The sequence below is a fragment of the Quercus lobata genome, chromosome 10 (genome assembly GCF_001633185.2).
Source record: "Quercus lobata isolate SW786 chromosome 10, ValleyOak3.0 Primary Assembly, whole genome shotgun sequence".
Classification (NCBI taxonomy): Eukaryota; Viridiplantae; Streptophyta; class Magnoliopsida; order Fagales; family Fagaceae; genus Quercus; species Quercus lobata.
Window position 1 is genome coordinate 61,224,040 of NC_044913.1, and position 23,589 is coordinate 61,247,628.

General features: G+C 36.7%; 1 long non-coding RNA gene and 1 other non-coding gene across 2 annotated transcripts in view; both read left to right on the forward strand.

Moving 5' to 3' along the window:
• Positions 1-2,549: 2,549 nt before the first annotated feature.
• LOC115966126 lies at positions 2,550-2,695 on the forward strand. Its single transcript, XR_004086316.1, has one exon. It is a non-coding gene; the product is annotated as a small nucleolar RNA snoR111 (small nucleolar RNA).
• Positions 2,696-8,993: 6,298 nt separating this feature from the next.
• The window catches only part of LOC115962814, a 34,624-nt gene continuing 20,028 nt past the window's right edge, over positions 8,994-23,589 (forward strand). The window contains exon 1 of the long non-coding RNA XR_004085615.1: positions 8,994-9,130. This is a non-coding gene — a long non-coding RNA (uncharacterized LOC115962814). The remainder of the gene's footprint in view (positions 9,131-23,589) is intronic.

Sequence of the window (23,589 nt, forward strand, 5' to 3'; positions counted from 1 at the left end):
CCTTAGAACCACTGGAAGAGGAAGATTGGCGTGGCTTTTACAATCTCCTGAGGTTCTTACTGCGGAGGACATCTAGACTCAAGTTCCTCTCAAGTGAGATTCCAATGATGATGATGATATGACATGTGATTCTACTTTTACTTAATTGTTGCCTGATTTCGAATGGTGCTTTTTACTATTTTTAACTTTTATCATATATATAATTAGGGTCGGATTTGGTCGAGACTTTACTGTAGTTAATTGGATGCAATTAATGACACCTAAATCCTAATTGCTATTGGGGTTACCTAAATATATGCACGACACGCCTCTTTGCTTCTTCTTCTTCCTTTTTGTTTTTTTTTTTTTTTTTAATTATTTATTTTCACCGGACTTACTTTTCCTTGTTGATATTGATCTTGGATCAATCTCCTAGCAATGGCATGTTCAAGGAGAAAGGTGAAGAACCTACCATTTATCGAGTTTTCTTTAGTGATTGGTCATCTAATGTATGCTTGATTCTGTTAGCAACCTAGGTTAGGTTTGTAGTATCCGATTCTAAAACTGGCAATAATCATGTATACAACCCATAAAAAAGACTTGCATAAATTTGAAGTATGGATTGAGAGGGTAAGGGAAAAAAGGCATGATTAATTTTCTAATGTAGCCCACCGTTTTCTTTCCTCTCAGTTTGGGAGATAAGGGAGAAGGAGGTAGGACTTAACATTTAACAATAGGCTGTTTTCCTTTGACTTCATCTTTACAAACCATACACTAGGTAAAATTTCTTTATTTTCTCTACACTCTCTTGTTAGGTAATTTGGCGTTTTGGCCTTATAGGGATCTAGATTTCGGCAGCGTTTGGCTTGCGCGTTTGCGTGTCCAGCGTCTACGTTTCCCTTCTTTATTTTTTTTTTTTAGCCATAATATTTGACTTTTCAGCAACACCAGTGGGTCCCATGCACTGTTTATGGGACCCACAAACCTTACTTTTTAGCAACTTTTTCATTAAAAATGGATCTCACGGTACTATTTACATATTTAAAAATTATTTTACTACAGTGTTTTCAGTTTTCAGTTTTCAGCAAAATAAGTTATATCCAAACGGACCTTTCCTATAAGGGATGAGGTAAATGTGGGAACTTAACAAGAAGATGAAAAAAAAAAATCCGATGAGGAAATGAGAGAGAAAAAAACAAAAAGAGAGATAAGAAACAAGATGGAGGGAGAGAGAAGTGAATTGTGACTTGTGGATTGAGAACTAGCTAGCTAGGGCTATTGTAACATGCAATAAAAAATTAATAGTTGAGATTAAAAGTTGTAAAAGTCACTTTTGATCACAGTTTTTATATAAAAAAGTTTTTAACCTTTAATTTAAATTTTTACCATTTCACTTTTATAGTTTATTTTTTTAACTTTTCTCTCACACACTCATGGTTAATTGTATGTGATAGGGTTTTTTTTTTTTTTTTTTTGGAAAAATCTTATTATATTTTTTTACAATTATGAAAATAGCTCTGTCGGAAAACTATTATGAAAAATAGCCTCTCTTTGAGAATCTTATTTTGAATCATGTTTTGGATTTTAGTATTTTACCACAACCGACATGTTATGCTAGTCTTTTTAAATAAATAAAAAATTGTCTCAGTAGTCGTCTGGGGGTAGATGAGTTGAGGTCTGAGAGGTTAAGGACCTTACACTTTGTTTGGATACGGTGGAAGAGAAGAGAAAAGAATGGATTAGAAGGGAAATGACTTACTTTCTGCTGTTTGGTTACACTGATGGAAGGGCAGCAAAGAGAAAAACAAAGGATTTTGTTTATGTCGGGCCCACAAAATTGGGATCCAGATCCTCTCCATTTCCCTTTGAAATGGAGAAGGGAAATGGAGAGGCTCCAGTACACAGTGAGGATTTCCCATGGAGAGCATCAATGGTAAAAAACGTGCCACGTCATTTAAAACCCAAACCACACACTTAACTGCACACCTAACTATGGTTAGACACTTAACCCATCTGAATATTTCAAACTTAACCCATCTGAGACCAAACCCATCTCAATATTTCAAACTCTCTTTCTCACTCTCTTCTCAATATTTCAAACCCACTTCTCTCTCGCCTCGCCGTCAAGGTACGAAACACAAACAAAAGAAACCCACTTCTCTCTCACCTCGCCGTCACGGTGAGGATATCTACGATTTGATCAAGCTTTTAACTCAGCTCCTTGCTCAATTCCTCGCTCACCACACAGATTGAAATCCCTAACCCACGAACTCAGCTCCTTGCTCTCATGGATTCAAGCTCGTGGGTCATGACTCATGAGGCATACAGGATTCAAGCTCGATCCCTCACCCACGAACTCAACTCCTAGTTCACCTCAGACTACGGGTTTCCAAATTTCTGGGTAAGTTTCTGGGTTTTTAAATTTCTTTGTAAACTGCCAATCTTCTTTTCTCGCCTCAAATTCGTTTTTAGGGTTAGGGTTTCAAATGGGTCTATTTAATTTTTATAAAGGTTTTTCATTATTTTCTTGTTCTTAATTTTTGTCGGAATCAAAAGCCTCTGTTCTGTTTTAAAAGAAATGAGAGACAGTTTGTATGTCTCTGCGTTGAATCCCTCTGCGTTGTGGAGAACACCGAGGTAGAACAAAATCAACGGCCGAGATATTGTTTCAGTCGTCATTTTTTGGATTGGTGGTCTGATTCTTGCTCGTCCACATTTATTTATTTATATTTTTATCTATCAAAAAAAAAAAATTTCTTTGTAAAGTTTTTAAATTTCTTTTCAGTTTCTGGGTACTTTTGTTCTTCACTTGAAAGCTTATCAAGTTTACTAAAATTGTCTCCTACAATTGCTGGGTTACTCTGCTTTCTCTTGGCAATGGTGCTTCTTTTGTAATGTGTGTTGTGGTTGGAATCATAAGCATTTCAAGGGGCCGAAGAGTGGTTCGAGTACACAAGTCTGCCTTTATTAGAGATGTTTGTTTTTTACTTTTGGTTCTTGTGTTTTTGCTTGTTATATTGATTCAAGAGGAAATTGATCTGTGGAGTGCAATTGGTTTTTCTTCAATGTATGTTGTTTATGTGATAGCACAAGGGTGCAAATGCTTTTTAGTTTTGGAAGATCAAGAGCACAAGGGTTTTTATTTTATAGCTATTTTCTTTAGTGGGTCTTTTTTAGTTTCAAGGATTTTAGTATTTTGCTAATACAAGTGTTGGATTGGCTGTGACCAGATTTTGCTAATACTATTTGTTGTTGTTTTTCATGATTTTGGTTGAAGAGGCAACGGAGCAGAGGCTACAGGAAGAGAGAGAAGATGTTGCTCATTTGCCTGGGGCAGTCTCTGGTGATAAGTGGGATGCTACTCTGCTTGATGCTTCTTTTGTTGGCTAAATAGGTGGGGGGAAAATGGGTCATTAGGTGGGTAGGAATTAGTGGGAAAATGCCATAATTTTGGTGTATGTTGGTAGGTTTTGGCAGAATGCTTGTGTTGGTATGTGTTGGCTTGAATTTGTGTTGGTATGTATTAGTGGGAAAAGGCCTGAATTTTGGTGTAATTCTCACTGTAATCTGAGACTTCAGCAATGGAACATGGTCTTTTTAATTAATCTATGACTTGTATACCAATTTATTGCATTGTTGTGAAGTGTTTGTGCCTTGTGTGCACTCAACATCAAAGCAGTTTGAACAGCACCTTAAAAGGCTTGTTTGTGATATTATTGGGAACCATAAGAAAGAAGCAGATTAACTCCTCAGCTGAATATGCAGGTTGACTATATAATAACTAATGCACCAAGATGCAATCATGACAACCATTCACCATTATTATTTGTCACATTCACAGCAGCAGTTCTTAAAAATTAAAAGTTATTAACAACCGTTCACCAATGCACCAGTTTTTAAAGTTAACAACCATTCACCAACCAACATAACAACCATTCACCAAACCAGTTTTTAAATAGTGTAGAAACACAAACAAATTATGCAGAACACAAACAGTAATTATGCAAAAACACAATAATTATGCGAAAACAGTAATTATGCATAATGTACAATCTGCAAAAACAGTAATTATGCAGAAAAACATAAAAATTTCTACAGCAACAAATAACTATGCAGAAATTACACTGTCAGTTGGTAACAAAAGGAAATTTATGGATCATCATAACTTCAATCTTAAAGTAAGAAAATTACAAGACTAGAACACTTGGTCACAAATGTGACTAATTTTGAACATTTGAATGTGACCAAATGTGATTAAGTTTTGGACCATCAAAACTCTAGTCCTAAATTAGGAAAATTACATAACAAGAGCACTTAATTCAACATGTGTCATAGATTATAAAACATGATCCTAAACTAGAAAAATGGCTTGACTTTATGAACCATCTCATTCCATCCACTTTGTAACACTTTCTTGAGTCAAGGGACCTCCACTTGCAACACTTCTTTGACTCAAGAGACCTCCTGCACCATTAATTTTGTTGTTGGAGCCTACAACACTTGATAAGCCTTCCTGATGTGATGCAGAACTTGTAGAAGCCGACTACCCAAAAAAAAAAAAAAAAAAACCAATTACATATTACACATATCACAAGCTTAGCATTAAAATTATCAAATCATGCATCTAAACTATTATTAATATCAAAGTAAAATATATAATTGTAAATATCTTTACCATTATAAAAATCATATGCAATCTCATCTGCTTCAAACTCCATCCCTTTAAATGAGGTAGATTCCATCTACACATTAAAAGGAACATGCATTCCCATCATTATCCCTAGAAAAAATTGACCATAAATTATAACATTAAAGGAAAAAGGATTCAATCTTTATCTCAAAAAAATAATAATAACATTAAAGAAAAGCAGTTGTACAAGTAGTAGATAACTTAAAAATGGAAAGAGTACAAGCCATTCAGATAAGCAGCAGGATCGAAATAATTTTGCTAATTGTGTTGGTCAGTTCCAAATTTTCATGTATTGAGGGTCTATAACTGACTCCTAAATTTTGGGACTAGGGCTTGGTTGCTATTGTTGTTACCTGATACTAAACCATTTGAAATTTGCAGATAGACAATCATATTTATTACAAGATGAGAGTAGAAACATCATGAATGAAGTGATATAGTTTTTCTTTGGTTAAATAACCACTTTCTCGTGCATCTGTAATTACTGTTTTATGATGTTTTGTAATATTAACTAGGCCTTGCATAAATTAGCATATTAGGAGGTAATACATGTAGAGAGAATTTAAAGAATTAAGAAGTGAAAAGATGCCTCTCCTTTTTTATTTTTTTGAAAAATTCTTTATATCTTATTTGTAATTATAGTGGGTTCAAATGATCTGTTCCCTTAACTTGCTTCTTGTTTAATGGCAGCATGACATATTTAACACAACAATATCTTTCCATGCAATGTTTTGACTTTTCGTATACTGCACGTTTAATGCTTTGGCAGGTCAATAAACTGTTTTTTTATATCTTGATAAAGATTTTGATCATATTTGGCAGGACCGACAGGCAGGTCAATAAGTTACGGATTGAGGGAGATGGTTCTTTAGATGATGTGCCTGAAATGCACCATGTTGAAGGGGCATTTGTAGAAACAGTATTGTAAGTTAAAAGGATTTCCTAGGTTGATTTCACAACTTGTATGGTGTTTTTTCTGTTCTGCTTCTCTCCTTTCTACAATATGGGTTATCTTTATCAAATCTACTGAGCTTATATTAAGTGAGTCATTCTGTTTCTGCAGACCATAGGTAAAATCTCCTCCTCAAGAAATATTACTAAAGCTGGAGAGGGAGCCAATCTTTATAAAGATTCAATCTTTATCTCAAAAAATTAAAAATAAAAATTCAGATAGACTCTAACTTGCATCCAGCCACCAAAACAACAATATAAACTCACTAAGACAACAATATAAATGCAGAAAAATGATCAAACATCAAATAAGATAAGCATAAACAATATAAACCTCTGTTTTGGCAAGATATAAACCTCTGTTTTGGCAAGATAGAAACAGAGATGCTCTGAAGCTGAACTTGGAACCTTCTGTAAAGCTTTTGTTATTTTGGTTAAAATCTGTGAAGCCATGAACTCAGCAACCTCTGTCTCACTTTTCCCTCCTAAAAGGTCTTTTTTGTTTTCCGAAGAACTTGCACAGATAACCTTTGTTTCAGTTTTCCCTCCGGCGAGGCCGTGACAACGAGGCGAGAGAGAAGTGGGTTTCTTTTGTTTGTGTTTCGCACCGTGACGGCGAGGCGAGAGAGAAGTGGGTTTGAAATATTGAGAAGAGAGTGAGAAAGAGAGTTTGAAATATTGAGATGGGTTTGGTCTCAGATGGGTTAAGTTTGAAATATTCAGATAGGTTAAGTGTCTAACCCCAATTAAGTGTGCAGTTAAGTGTGTGGTTTGAGTTTTAAATGACGTGGCACGTTTTTTACCATTGATGCTCTCCATGGGAAATCCTCACCGTGTACTAGAACCTCTCCATTTCAAAGGGAAATGGAGAGGATCTGGATCCCAAAATTGTGTGGGGGCTGATTTTAAATGAATTTACCAAAATGCCCACGTTTTCTCTAGAAACAAAATTCAAATTTCAAAACTTTACTCTCCCAATATAATAAGAACCACACCAGCAATGTATATATGTTGTCGTGGATGGATCTAAGTGTGTTAGAAAAATATGCTTTTAAAGGAATGTATATATGTTTTTGTGTATAATTATGTAAAATAATCACCCAGCTTGTGTTATTAACTTATTAGGTGTATATATTCTAGACAGATCAGCTAATAAAGTGTAAAATATTCTACATCATTCACAATATTTGTCATCATAAATGCTAGGTTCCTAATATCATGTATACAACTATTAGATTACACAAATTAGGGCAATGACTTGGGCATATTGATAAAAACAATTTATTCTCTCCAATTCTATTGTACATTAACTTGTATATATGTTCATATTAATGGTCAATGGAATATATACTTTTCAGTCAAACTGTCATATATGGTTGTCCTTTGGCTTCTGAACGTTTTCACGTAAGGAATTTTCCAATTAAAATCTGTTCACAACTTTCGATTTCATCTTTCCTTTCTTCATCGGAAACCACTATAACTTCTTCCTCCTCCATTGTAAGTTTCATATTCTCCAATCTATCGATCACCTCATCCGCCATCGTGCCCAACAAAAGAAAAGACAGCCCCTTGGTGCAGCCAAGGGAGGGAGTAAACTCGTACAGAGACGAGAGAGAGAGCTCCTACCTAGAGGAGAGTCAATATATATATATATATATATATATATAGATAGATATAAGAGGTAGAAATATTATATTGGTTGCAATGGCGGAGCTAGGAATTTAGGCCAAGGGGGCAAGATTAAAAGTAAAAAACTAATCTAAAAAAATTTAAACGTGAATATTAAGAGTATGCAATATACTTATGAATATTTAAAAGTGACTCAATGACTTGAATGTTTTTAAAAACTCATCTTGAATGCTTTTAAAAACTCAACAGAAACTCTAATAGCTTGTTTGAATGGAGGGAGAGTAGAGTAGAGGGAGGGAGAGTAAGTTAAATTACCTTATTTGGATTTTTTTTAAGGGAGGATGGGGAGAGACTTGGAGGGGTTCTAAGTACTTCTAACCCCTCATTTTTAATTTCCTAAAATTAGAGAGATTTAGAAGGAGAGTAGAGCATAGAAATGTTTGACCAAATGAATTACCAAATTTACCTTTACCATATTAATAAAATTACAAACTATGAAAAAAATAATTATTTTCCTTCCCTTGTTTAATTTTAAAAACAAACAAAAATTTTTTATTTTTTTTATGGAAGGTGTGCTTTATACTTTTTCAGAGTTCTATCAGTATTAGGCTGCTGTGATTCCTATTCCGTATAGGCATATAGCATTAGCAGTAGGTTTTTTATTTTTTAATCATTACTAGATGAGGCCCATAGTTTTATATTAGAGTTATAGTAGTCTTAGAGTTTATTAGTTAAGGCTGTTGGTTTTTTTTGTCTTTTGCGTAGAGGGGCAAATAATACATTTCAATGCAATGTACTATCATTATTAGTAAAAATTTTGGAAGTTCCGCGGGGGGGGGGGGGCAGGTTGGTTGTCCTTTGGCTTCAACAAATGTTTACAGTAATGATTTTTTTAAAAACAATTAGTTAACAAATTATTTGCTTTTAAAAAAATTAATTTCAAATTAAATAAAAATGTTTAGAATAATGCTTTTAAAAAAAATGGTTAAAAAATGATGATATTTTTTTTTATGATTAATTTCAAAGTAAATAAATATAATGATCAATCAAATAATCAAACACAAAATTTAAAAAAACAAAAAAAAAAAAGTCAAGAACTTGCAAAAAATTATATCATAAAAAAGTGGGGAAAATGTCATAAATAAATAAGGGTATAAAATGAAGGTAAAAATACACAAACTTCCTTTCTCTCCCCTTTATCAACCAAAAAAAAGAAGGAAATTCTTTCATTTCTTTCCTATATCCAAACACTTGAAGAAGCTAATTTTCATTACCCTCTCTTTCCCTTTCCCTTCCCTCTTTCTTTTCCTTTCCTTTCTCTTCCTCTAACTACAAGTCTACAACCAAACAGTGTTAAAGTTTTACTCGGTTCGTGTACTGGGGTAGGGCAAGCCGGCAAGGTGACTCCTGTTTTGTCGTTTTCATGAACGTTACTCTAATTATTAATTAAGGAAAAAGACATAAAGGTAAAGTAAACTGTAATCCAATATGAGTTCAAATTTATTTTTCCAAAACACAAAGGCACAACCAGGCTGTTGTGCCACCTAGAAAATACAGAACTCCTAGAGAGAGAGAGAGAGAGAGGGAACTCCTAGAAATAAATACACCCTGCGGCCCTGCCCCTCGCATCCACACAGCGGATAAGTTATTTCCTCAATGTCGTTTGGTTACTTCTCCTATCTTCCTTTTCTAATTAACTCTATTTTTTTTTTCCATTATCAGTTTTGAACTGAGGACTTCTCTTTCAATTTTTGGTTTAGATCTCCCCATTCACTGCTGGTAATGCTCCGATTGTATACTATTACTTCATCTCTTTCCTTTTTACTTTCTCCTCCCGAAGTCGATAGGCTGCAATGCATCTGCCTGTTGCAAGCCATCAGAGTAAGACACATCCTACATGCAGTTGATTTTTCATGTTTTCACTACAAATTTTGTATGTACATATCTTTACAAGTTAGAGTTACAATGTTACACCAATCACATTTATTACCACATTAATTTTTATGATTTTATAGTAAATTTTGTAATATTTTTAATTTTTGGTTGTTTCTATATTAAAAGATGTGATTTTCATTTCTAAAACATTACACATTTTATCTTTAAACTTTAAGAAGATATTTTGTTGCCCCTAAATTATTGATTTTTTTTTTAAACTTATTTTTTCCCTTAAACTATATATAGTGAAAAATAAATCTTTAAAAGGAAAGTGTAACAATTTCGTCATAGGCAAATTGCATCTTACTTACCTGTGGTTTGGCCAAAATTTAAGTTACCTATTTGTGATTTGAAATTTGACACTTTATCTACTTGAGGTTAGTTCAGTTAGATTTTTTTAATCCACATCTATTTAAAATATGAATAAATATGTGATTTTGCTTCATTTTTATATTTTTCTCTCCTCCAAAAATACAAAATCAAATAAGATAAAAAAGAATCCAGTGGAACATTTGCATTATAGGATTTTAAACCATATGTAGACAACTTAAATTTTGGCCAAACCTCAAGTGGGCAAAGTGTCAAATTTCAAACCACAGGTAAGCAAATCAAATTTTGGCCAAATCACAGATAGATAAGTAGTAATTTGCCCCTTCGTTAATTTAAGGACAATTTTTTTTTCTTTTTTGATGAATTTTTTTTTTCTTTTAAGTTTAGATATGACAAGCAAACTTCATGAGAACTTTAGGAATGGAAATATGATTAAATCTTAGTTATGGTTTATTAGGCAGCATACATTAGGTTTTTGAATTAAATTCAATCACATGATTACACTTAATTTAGTTGTCCTTAGAAAATAACAAAACCTAGGTACAATTACTTTTTATGTTATATTATATAAGTTAGATTTTTCAATTAAGTTTCACATTTGGCTCCATTGCCCAATGCAACGCAACAATATTAGCAGTGCAATGTACATAAGGATCAATCGAATAATGTAATTGAAATTAAATAAAATAACATAATAGAAATTACTACAAATAACAAGGAAAAATCACATCTTGTGAACCTAAATTTTTATTAAAACAAAAGATTTTTATTCTTAATTAATGAAACTCTTTAAAGTTTTGGTATTTATTTTTAATGTATTCTAAATTTCAAAACAGTTTTGTACTTAATAATTTTTTCTTAGAGCTACGTATTTTGATAATTTATTATATGATGTGTAACACTTATATTGGGCCATGTAGAGCAAGTATAACATATAAGACCCAAATTTTATTGACAATATAATATTGTAGTTGACTAAAATAGCTTAAAATAAATAATAAATCTTTAAATTTTAGAGACTTTTAATTAATTAGAGTAGTTTTTTAAAAACATTTCGTGAAACTCTAGCAGAAAATCTTCACTTCAAGCGAACAATGTTAACAATTTTAAAAAGCACATCTTACCATGTGTGCCACTTGTGTTCACATTTATTATCTAATACTTTTTTGTATGATGCACAAATTAATTTATAATCATTTGTAAACTATATAATTTTTTCTAGTAATAGAATTAAATTGAAAAATAAAATAGATAGTAAAAATAAATGAACAAAATTAAATTAAGATATATGAAGAAAACAAAATAAGACCAACTGTTATTAAAAAAGAAAACAAAAACTATAATATATTATAAAATAATTTAAAATAAATAATAAAACTCATTTTAAATTTCTTAAAACTTTTGATAATTGAGTTTAATCAAAATAATATTTTATTTCATTTTTTGAATATAGTAATAGAGTTTTGTTTAAAGTAAACTATATTAATAATATATATATATATATTTTTTTTTTGATGGGAAGACTGCAACTTTCATTTAGAAAATCAACTAAAGTGTACATCATGGAGAAGAGCTTGCTCTAAGAAGCAAGGGGTCTCTTCCATCCAAGTCAAATAATCCGCAATGCCTAAAGCATGCTTTGCTAACAAGTGAGCAGGTTTATTACCTTGCCTTTTCACATGAGAAAAATCAATTCTATCTAAAGGTCCACAGGACAACAGAATGCCCCGTATCATAGGGGCTATCATAGATGGTGGTATAGAGGAACCACAGAGTGCGTTGTATACCACCAAGGAATCACCTTCAAGAATGAAGTCATGGACACCTACATCTCTTGCAAACTCCAACCCCACTTCAACCGACTTAGCCTCCACTTCTAGAGCACCCAACGGAGCGGACAACTTCCTACTTAGAGCAGCAATAACTTGCCCATTTGAGTCTCTGATCATCACTCCCACACTAGCACATTTTTGGGCCGAGAATACTGCATCGTCGACGTTAACTTTATATCTCGCACTTGGAGGAGGAGACCACCCAACAACCCAAGGCATTACTATGCTGGAAGCCAACTAATTTGCTTCTTGAAACTCTTGTAAGTATTGACGAGCCCACTGGAACAGGGCCTCAGCGCTCTTCTTTCTTCCACCCTGCCGAACCTCGTTACGGTTACACCATAACGTCCATGCAACTGTCACCACCAATTCCGCATCCTTTTCCTCATGTGAATCCGACATCAAAATCTTCCATAACAGATCATGGAAAGAGGAAACTCGGGTCTAATCAAACTGGAACTTCAGCTTTGTACAGTGCCACACTTCCTTCGCTCGGCTACATGACCAAAGTAAGTGGCCTACGAACTCAACGTTCTCCTTGTATTCCTCACATCTTACATCCACCTGAATACCTCTCCGGGAAAGGTTCTCCTTAGTAGGTAATATACCTTTACAGGCTCGCCATGCGAAGTGACGCACCTTATAGGGAACTTGCAATCTCCATAAACTCTTCCAGAATCTACGAGTTTTGCTAGAGTCTGAACTAGAGCCTTTGTTGCTTGATCTAGACTCCTCCATCGCCAACCTGTACGCACTCCGAACAGTAAATAAACCATTAGGAGTAGCAGCCCACACAATAGTATCTTCAAGTAGGCGAGAACTCAATGGGATACTTTTGATCAACTCTGCTTCATAGGGCAAGAAAATGGCATCAATGATCTGAGTTTTCCAAGCAGCCACATCATGGGATATAAGCTCACTGACCCTTGTTTCGGCTTGTAGAAAAAGCCTCGGAGAAGTGATTTTAAACGTGGAAGGAGATGGAAGCCACTTATCACCCCACACCCGAATTGAGTCACCATTACCCACGTTCCACCTAATTCCTTTTTTCACCAAATATTGGGCAGCCATTAAGCTTCTCCAAATGTATGATGGATGTGTACCGAGTGAGGCATGGATAAAGTCAGTGTTAGGAAAATACTTCGCCTTATACACACGATAAACCAGTGATTCATGCTGAGTTTGAAGTCTCCACCCCTGTTTGGCAAGAAGAGCCAAATTAAACTGTTTTAGTTGAAAAAAACCCAAACCACCCTCTTCCTTTGAATCACATAACTTATCCCAACTAATCCATACCATCTTCCTCTCATCCCTTTTCTGACCCCACCAAAAATTTCGAATCATACTAGTCATGTCATCACAAAGAGAATCCGGAATTTTGAAGCACCCCATAGTGTACGTGGGAATGGCTTGAGCTACAGCTTTTATAAGCACTTCCTTTCCAGCTTTAGAAAGCATTTTCTCTTTCCATCCCGCTAGATTTTTGCTAAGCTTCTCTTTTATGGTATTAAAAGAATTCCTCTTATTTTTACTAACTAAAGATGGAAGGCCCAAGTACTTCTCGTGCTGTCTGATCACTTGTGCCCCAAACTTGCTTTTTATCTCCTGTTAAATGTCATCTGGTGTATTACTACTAAAAAATAAAGAGGTTTTAGTACGGTTTAGTTGCTGTCCCGAAGCTTCTTCATACACAGTGAGAATTCTCTGCAGGGAGTCACATTCTTCAATAGAAGCCTTACAAAAAATGAGACTATCATCAGCAAAAAATAAATGAGAAAGCCTAGGGCCCCCCTGGCATATTACTAGCCCTTCCATCACACCATCATCCACAGCCTTCTTAATTAGAGAAGAGAGACCTTCAGCACATAAGAGGAAAAGGTATGGTGATAAAGGGTCACCCTAGCGTATACCCCTAGTTGGGATAATATGCCCTTTTGGTTTCCCATTTATCCTTACTGAATAAGTAACCGTTGTGACACATTGCATGACCAGCTTCCTCCATTTCTCATCAAATCCCAACCTATTCATCATTTTATCCAACCATAGCCATTCCACCCTATCATAGGCCTTACTCATATCCAATTTCACAGCCATATTACCCATCTTCCCTCCCTTCTTTTGGTTAATATGGTGCATTGCTTCAAAAGCAACTAAAACATTATCAGTAATTAACCGTCCATGCACAAAAGCACTTTGGGTATCACTAATAATGGAAGGAAGAAGTGTCTTCATTCTGTTTGCAATAGCTTTTAAAGCAATTTTAAACACCACATTACACAAACTGATAAGCCAATAATCAGTCACTGTCTTTGGTTCCTTAACTTTTGGAATTAGAACAATATGGGTTTCATTAAAATTAGGCGGAATAAGACCCAAATTCTGAAAATCAATAATAGTACATGTAACTACATCTCCAATTTTAGGCCAAAAATGTTGATAAAATAAAGGAGGCATACCGTCTAGGCCAGGTGCCTTCGAAGGGTACATCTGCTTTAATGCCACATGAACTTCATCTGCAGTAAACTCCCTTGTAAGCTTCTGATTCATATTGGAAGTGACTCTAGGCTACATTGCTTCTAATATCTCCTCATACCCCGTCGGATTACTGGAAGTGAATAGGTCTGTATAATAATCCAACACTATCCCCCCCACTACCTCTTCATCCTCTTGCCAAACACCATGTGCATCGAACAACCCCTCCATTTGGTTTTTCTTCTGTCTTGATGAAGCTTTGGCATGAAAATAACCTGTATTCCTATCTCCAGATTGAAACCAATTAATTCTGGACCGTTGATGCCACATAGTGTCTTCCTTCTCATGCCAACAGTTAAGTTCAATTCTGGTTCTTCTCATATCTTGGATAATGCTTGGAGAACTCGGTTGCAATTCATGCCACTCCAAGTGTTTTTGTAATTCAGCAATCTTCCTACCCACATGCCCAAACTCCATCTTGTTCCAAGCATCCAGTCTAGACCTACACACATTCAGACAAGCACTCAACGGAAAGTTAGTTAGAGAAGCTAAGCCCTCAGCCCAGGCATCCATGACCACCTCTTCACACCGTGGATCCTTAAGCCACATAGATTCAAATCTAAATGGATTTTTTCCTTTTTTGACAGTTGCTTTCCTCATAAAACGCATCACCAAAGGAGAATGATCTGAAGCTGAGGAAGTTAAATGATGCAAACGTGCCATTGGGAATAAATTCACCCAATCATTTGTTGCCAAGGCTCTATCCAATCGTTCTCTAATTTGAGTTCCATCACTCCTTACATACAACCATGTAAATTTTAGGCCAATAAATCCAATGTCCCTAAGTCCACACCAATTAATTGCTTCAACAAAATTTGCCATCTGTTGTCTTTGTCTATTACTTCCACCCTCCTTCTTAGACATCCCCATAAGCTCATTAAAATCCCCAATGACTAGCCACAGCAGAGAAGAAGTAGTACGTAAATGCTTTAGCTTAGCCTATGATTCAGGCCTCCTCCCAGTCTCCGGATGCCCATAAAACCCAGTTAAGTGCCACCAACCAACTCCAGAGCCTCCATCCACCCAAGCATCAATATGGGACATAGAAAAAGTTTGGATATCCAACTTTACACTTTCCTTCCATAACATTGCCAATCCACCACTTGAACCATCACTAGCTACAAACAAACCATTTTTAAAACCACATTTATCCCGAACCATAACCATCCAGTCATCCTTTGATTTTGTCTCCATTAAGAAAACAATACTGGGATCTTCTCTACTGACCACCTCTTTCAAGGCATTAACTGACCAGAGGTTCCCAAGCCCCTGGCAGTTCCAACTTAAGATACTCATTGGGCCAGGCGGGGTTGCTCAACAACCTCCACCGATCTAAATTCTAATTCCAGAAGCACACCCAAGTTCCTAGCTTCTTCATCCAGTTTTATTTTCTTCTCCATCACCCTTCTCTCCTCCTCCATCCCTGCCGGGCTTGTATTTCTTTTTGGTCCTTCTTTCATAGCATGGCTCTCATCGCTGACAGTTGCATGGGGTCTACTAATTCTAGTCCAAGGACCTAACTTCTAATTTCCAACAGTTATAGACTCACGGATTGGACTTCTTGTCAACTGTTGAGCTTTAGACACAGCTCCCAAGCCCGAAAATTTTTTAGCTTTCTTGCCTGTGGACTTAGAACTCCACCCCGGACTGAACAAAGTGTCACACTCGACGTTCACCTCCTTTCCCAATTGGTAGTTATCCTCCTTCATACTTAATACTGAAGACCCCGTTCCATGCATGCAAACCGGACCCTTCAAACCCGCATCCATTCCACCTAAGTTCAACGAAGATTCCACCGCCAACTGTTTTGGATTTTGAACAACATTATCCCCGTGAATGGCTTCATCAATCTCCTGGAGAACTGCCTGAAAATTCTCTAAAGATTGCGGTTGGCCCATCTTTTCCAGTCCCTCTGAAACAACCACCCTCCCCGAGTTTGCATCGGAATCCACCATGACAAAAGGTTCTTGGGACTTTGACTGTACCGTGAGAAGCTTACTTGTGCCCATTCCCTCGGAGTGAGTTTGTTTGGACTTAGATCTCTCATATCCTCGAACTTCTACAACAAACTTCTTTGCCGGATTAAACTGATCTGCCCTAATCCATGGACCAAACTGCTGGTCACTTCGTGAGAGACTACCCTTACTTCGGAGCCAAATCGCACAGTCCTTCTCATCATGCATTAAGAGCCCGCACCAATAACAAAGATTTGGCAGTCTCTCGTACGTGAATGACATCCGATCTTCATCATCCTCATCAAACTCTACTCTTCGTCCGCGACAAAGCAGTTCAGAGACATCAATAGCAACTCGAACATGTAAGAAATTGCCCCCTCTCCAATTAGAATCATCCCTCGGCATTATGACTGGTCCAAGAGATTCACCTACGCTTAAAGCCACCTCCTTTGTCAAGTGAGAGTAAGGTAAGTTGTGAATTTGGATCCAAAAACTGTTAACGTGTATTAGGGTATGTGGGCTTTAGGCCCACCTTGTTTACTTGTATAGCACACTTACTTGTACTGCACACTCTGCCTCCTATATAAAGACACTTATGTATATTCTATTACTTAATGAAATACAATACAATTACTCTGTATTTCTGACATGGTATCAGAGCCACTGCTCTAATCCTTTGGTGTGCCGCTCTTAAGCAGTCTTGTCTTCTTGGGTGTCCTCTGCAGCCGTTTTTGTGAGCAGCACCGCTGCCTTCACCGCGACTCCAGTGCATCAAAGACCACTGCCTTGCCGCCACCACCGCTTCCGCTTCTCCGATCAGACCACAGATAGCATCATTGGAAAGTAGTCTCTCCGATCTGCCTTTTTGTGAAATTTCGTCTTCATCGGACCTTCCACGCGCCTCCACGCGCCACCAGAATTCTCGGTGCCACTTGTACGCGCCACCACGCGCCTCCAAAACGCGCCACGCGCGGCCACGTGCCTCCTGTCTCAGTCACGCGCAGCCACGCGCCTCCCACGCGCTGGAACCTGTTCGCTGACGTCATCATCCTGCCTGCTTACGTCAACCCTAGCTGACGTTACCTGCTTACGTCAGCGCCACATCATCTGCTGACGTCATCCGTTGACTTTGACCAGGTTGACCGTTGACTTTTTGCAGTCTGGGTTCTCCTTACCCAGTTTTTCGCGTAGATTTCATTTTTGGGTTCCATTTTTGCATATTTTGCTTCTAAATGAGAAATAAGGATTGGTCTTCTTCTTGTTGCAATAATCGTCGCCAACAATCCAGGAAACGTCTTTGCAGTTTTTGCAAACGTTTTGGCCACAATATTGAGACTTGCTATCATCGCAACAAATCAGCTGTGTCTATATTCGCTACTACTGTTGCCAACACTGAGAGTGTCCAACCAATGGCTCTTGTCTCTACACAGTCTAAGTCTTCAGGACACACTTTCACCATGTTCACAGATGACCTTAAAAACATCATCACCAATGTCATTTGTATGGTTGGTAATGCATCTTATTCCTCTTCTCTCTCAGCTTTATCTGGTATGTCTCCTTCTTCTTGGCTTATGGATTCTGCTTGTTGCAATCACATGACTCCTCACTCGTCCTTATTTTTTGAACTTAAACCTGCACCACACCCTCTTAATATTCACACAGCAAATGGTTCCACTATGTCTGGTCATAATATAGGTTCCGTTTCAACCGCCAATCTCTCGGTTCCTAGTGTCTTTAATGTTCCTGACCTTTCTTACAATTTATTTTCTGTGGGCCAATTAGCTGAGTTAGTTTATCGCATTATCTTTGATTATTCTGGGTGTATTGTGCAGGATCTAAGGACGGGACAGGAGCTTGGGACCGGTCCCAGAGTTGGGCGTATGTTTCCCGTGGACAACCTTCGTCTTCCACTTGTTGCCCCTGTTTCTGTTGTTGCAGCTGCTGCAGTTTCTTCTACTCCTTCCCTTGCACTTTGGCATGCTGGACTTGGTCACGCATCTTCCTCTTGTGTACAACAATTGGCTTCTAGAGGTTTGTTAGGTTCAGTGTCTACAGAAAATTTTGATTGTGTTTCATGTCAGTTAGGAAAACAACCAGTTTTGCCTTTCAATACTAGTGAATCAATATCTACTGATATCTTTGACCTTATTCATTCTGATGTTTGGGAGCCTTCCTCTGTCTCTAGTATTGGTGGGTCTCGATATTTTGTTGTCTTTGTTGATGATTACTCTCGCTATAGCTGGATTTTTAATATGAAACATTGTTCTGAGTTATTGCAAGTATATTCTAATTTTGCAAAAATGGTTGAAACTCAATTTTCAAAACGTATCAAAATTTTTCGATCTGATAATGCTCTTGAGTACACTCAATATGCCTTCCAAGCTGTTTTGCATTCCTATGGCACTGTTCATCAACTAACTTGTCCAGGTACCTCTCAGCAAAATGGTAGAGCCGAACGAAAACTTCGTTATATTCTTGACACTGTTCGTGCTCTTCTTCTCTCTGCCAAAGTTCCTGTTCCTTTTTGGGGTGAAGCTACCCTTCATGCTGTTCATGCTATTAATCGCATTCCAAGTCCTGTTATTCAAAATCAAACTCCATATGAGGGCCTTTTTGGGTCACCTCCAGACTATCACCACCTTCGTTCCTTCGGTTTTGCTTGTTTCGTTTTTCTTCAGCCACATGAGCATAACAAACTTGAGCCTCTATCAAGGCTTTGTTGTTTTCTTGGCTATGGCGAAACTCAAAAGGGGTATCGGTGTTATGATCCTATCTCTCATCATCTTCGTATCTCTCACAATGTTGTCTTTTGGGAACATCGCTCCTTTGTCAAGCTCTCTCACTTCCGTGCCTCCCTATCTTCCTCCTCTGTTTTAGATCTTTTTTCAGATGAGGCACATATTCCTATAGTTGCTCCTGATCTGCCTATAGACTTCTTTGTCCAACCACCAGATACCTTTGATCCCTTTCCTAGTTCACCCTTTAATGAACAGGTAGAAAATGCACAGGTTGAAGACGAGCTACCCAACCCTGAGCTTGGGTCCTTTGCTCCTGCTCCGCCTGAAGATCTTACACAAGACATTCCACCTCGTCACTCAACTCGGGTAAGATCCATTCCTACACATTTACTTGATTATCATTGTCACACTGCCCTTGCTACACTGCATGAGCCTCACACCTATCGTGAGGCTTCCACTGACCCTTTATGGCAGATTGCAATGAAAGAGGAACTTGATGCATTATCTAAAAACCATATTTAGGATTTGGTGAATCTCCTCCCTTGGAAATCTGTGGTTGGTTGTAAGTGGAACTACAAGATTAAGATTCGCTCTGATGGGTCCATTGAGCGCTACAAAACTCGTCTTGTTGCAAAAGGTTTTACATAGGAGTATGGGATTGATTATGAAGAGACCTTTGCTCCAGTTGCTCGTATCTCATCTGTTCGAGCTCTCTTAGCTATTATTGCTGCCAGAAAATGGGACCTTTTTCAGATGGATGTAAAAAATGCATTCCTTAATGGGGATTTAAGTGAAGAAGTTTATATGCAACCTCCTCCTGGTCTCTCTGTTGAATCAAATAAGGTTTGTTACCTTTGGCGTGCTCTTTATGGCCTTAAACAAGCTCCATGAGCTTGGTTTGCCAAATTCAGCTCTACCATCTCTCGCTTAGGTTACATGGCCAGTCATTATGATTCTGCCTTATTTTTTCTTCGCACTAGCAAAGGCACTATTTTACTTCTCCTGTATGTGGATGATATGATCATAACTAGTGATGACCTCAGTGGCATTCAAGAACTCAAGGATTTTCTTAGTCAGCAGTTTAAGATGAAAGATCTTGGCCATCTCAGCTACTTCTTGGGTCTTGAAATCACTCATTCTACAGATGGACTTTATGTTACTCAAGCCAAGTATGCCTCTGAACTCTTGTCTCGAGCTAGACTCACTGATAGCAAGACTGTTGACACTCCAGTTGAGCTTAATGCGCATCTGACTCCGTCAGGGGGGAAACCGTTGTCTAATCCCTCTCTTTACAGACGCTTGATTGGCAGCCTAGTTTATCTCACTGTCACTCGTCCAGACATTTCCTATGCTGTTCATCAGGTGAGTCAGTATCTATCTGCTCCACGATCGACTCACTATGCTGCTGTTCTGCGTATTCTTCGATACCTAAAGGGCACTCTCTTCCATGGTCTTTTCTACTCTGCTCAGTCTCTTCTTGTTCTCCGTGCATTTTCTGATGCTGATTGAGCAGGAGATCCCACTGATCGCAGGTCCACCACTGGTTATTGCTTTCTCCTTGGTTCTTCTCTGATTTCTTGGCGAAGTAAGAAATAAACTCATGTGGCCCGCTCCAGTACTGAAGCAGAATATCGTGCCCTTGCTGATACCACATCTGAGCTCCTTTGGCTACGGTGGCTTCTTAAAGACTTAGGTGTGTCCACATCCTCCGCTACTCCTCTTTATTGTGATAACCAGAGTGCCATTCATATTGCTCACAATGATGTCTTCCATGAACGGACTAAACACATCGAGATCGATTGTCATTTTATCTGTTATCATCTTGTCCATGGTGCTCTCAAGCTGATCTCAATTTCTTCTAAAGATCAACTTGCAGATATCTTCACCAAGTCACATCCTAAGGGACGTCTTTCCACTTTGGTTGACAACCTCAAGTTGGTCTCACATCCACTTTGAGTTTGAGGGGGGCTGTTAACGTGTCTTAGGGTATGTGGGCTTTAGACCCACCTTGTTTACTTGTATAGCACACTTACTTGTACTGCACACTCTGCCTCCTATATAAAGGCACTTATGTATATTCTATTACTTAATGAAATACAATACAATTACTCTGTATTTCTGACAAACTCTGTCAAATTGAAGTGCTTCAACAGGAATAGAAGGATTGTAGCATTGAAATACTACAATATGTCTATCAAAAGACCACGGTTCCCCCATAAGAACCTTCTGAATATCTTCCTCTGATTGAAACGCAAAAAGCAAACAATTGTTTCCCGCATCACTGACTTCAAAATTATCTCTTATGCGCCATAAAGGTCTGAAGGTTTTTGCTACTGCTTCAACATTCAAAGACCTCCGAGTGAAAAACTTTGCGGCTAATACAAAATTTTGACCTTTTTTCTTATTCTTCAGATGAAGTTTGTCCCCTTCCTTCTCCGACAGAGAAAGCTTTCTCCAACTATTTGCTAACTCCTCCATACCGCTGAGACTAAAACTACTACCCCGTTAAAGAGGAGAAAAGACACACCCTACTAGTAAACTAGTTACTATAGGGACACAGCGTCCTCCTTGTAAGGGAGGGAAACGGATGGCTACAGTAAGAAAGGAGGCGGGGCCAAACCCTAACCCTACCGAGTACTTCTCACGTAAAAAATAACTTTTGTTATTCTATAGTATATGTTATGATATGATATAATATTTGGATATTTGAAAATTTTTTAATTTAGGGATTAATTGCTAGCAAATCAAACTATAGAAAAATTATATAATTCTCCTGCGTCTTTAACAAAAGGTAGCCACCTGACACAAAAAGAATATAAACATATGGTATAACTATGACTGGGAGGACCTAGCTTTTATTTTATACTAGTACTAGTTGCTAACCCGTGCGATGCACGGGATGGTTAAACAAAATTTATACACATTCACTTTTATTGGTACAATTATTTGAAAACAATTCTAACTAATACGTAAATGTAAGAGACACATTGACTTACTATTTAAAGTAGCATTCTGAAGAATTTACACATATTGTGCAACTGAGCCTTAATTTCTCATCAACGGTTAGAAATATAAACTGTAAATATATAAATAAAGACCATGACTTGAGAAGGACGCATTAAACTTCAAATTAAAGTAGTAATGTTACTTTCTCAATCTTTGCTCAGTTGTAATAATAATATAGAGGAAATTCAAAACATGGAAAGAAAATAAAATTTACAACAATTAATTCCATTATCTTTCATGCTATACTTTGTAATTGTATGAAATTAAGCCAACTCAATTTAAGTAGTTGTAATAAAATTGGCTTCTACTATCTCTATTCTATAGAGATATGAACATATTGGATTTCTCAAACAATTACCGGTATTGCAATAAAATGATTTATTATTGAAAATAAGAAACAATTAAGCTCATCCCTTAAAGATTTACCTCTTGTACTTGGCAATTTCCATTCAAACTTTAAAATAGATTATTTGCCTTACCTAGATGTTTTCCTTGTGGTGAGGACAAATAAAATGAGACAGGTGCTGCATGACCTTCAAAGCAAAAAAGCTTTCTTCTAGTCTAAAACAAAACTCGTCATGAGGAGTAAGAGAGAAAGAAATTACTCAATGAAAAACCATGGTGAATGGAGAAAAGATTTTTGAACTTCCAAAGATCCACACAAATTTTAGCCATAGGTGCAAAATGCCAAGTTAAGAAATATAAATATTGATCTACAGGTGCAATTTTTAAATAGAAAATAGCAATTTCATGAACAAAAACCCTAGCAACCAAATAGAAAAACTATAACCTTGATTTGATTTCTCATTTATCAATGATGGTGACTGAAGAATAAGTTGATTTAGTCCATAAGAGTGGACAAAATATAATAGATAATAAAATTAAAGAGAGAAAATTTTCGGAGGACAAAATATTATAGATAATTTAAAAGAATTTTGGTTTAATTCCTGAACACTGCAACTCCATAAAATTCATACTAATAATAATATTTTATGATTGCACAGACTATTTTTTTAGAGTGGTTGATCTCAACATTGGCGTGCATTTAATGTTTCACTAAAAGCAAAGGGAAGTAGATCATGTGCATACATCTTTATGAGCAATTTTTGCAAGTCAGGCGCAACAAACGTGTAACCATTTTGTCTTATTCCTACCATCTAAGAACATATCCTCTCTTATAAGTTGATGATGCCAAGTTTTAACATATCCTCTCCTTTTTTTTTTCTTTTTTTTTCCCCCCAAAGAAATAAAAGGACTTTAAAGACATGTCCAATTTGTTAAAATGCAAGTGCTTCAAGCCATAGAACGATTTAATGAAAATTGCAACTCCATGAATTGAATTTGCAAATGGTATTAACTATTGGCTATTAATGCGATTATTAAGCCGTACCACATTGAACATGTTTCTCTATCAAAATATATAAACAAACTAACCTTACAAAAGCTGAACTTTATAAGCTAAAATCTATACCGTGCGTTTAGGGCTTCCTACATCTGGAGAGAGAGAGTTTGCAAAAACCAAAGAAAATCTTTCTATAGCTTAAGAAACACAATATACTAAAATTAAAGAGAGAAAATTTTTGGAGGACAAAATATTTTAGATAATTTAAAAGAATTTTGGTTTAATTCCTGAACACCGCAACTCCATAAAATTCATACTAATAATAATATTTTATGATAGCGCAATTAGAATTTTGGTTCTTGAACACTGAATTGGAAATTGATTATATGAGTATTCAATGGTGAACAAAGTACTATGTATTAATTAATATATAAACAAAACTAACCTTGAATGCTATACCGTGCGTTTAGGGCTTCCTGTGTTTAGAGAGAGAGGGAGTTTGCAAAAACCGTGGCTTTATATTTCTTAACTTGAGAGAGGGGCAAGGTTGCTAGAGTTTTGAGAAGTTATAATGTTTTTATTTTATTTTTTATTTTTTAAATATTGTGCTGACGTGGAAAATTGTGCTGGAGAGAGAGAGTTTGCAAAAACCGTGGCTTTATATTTCTTA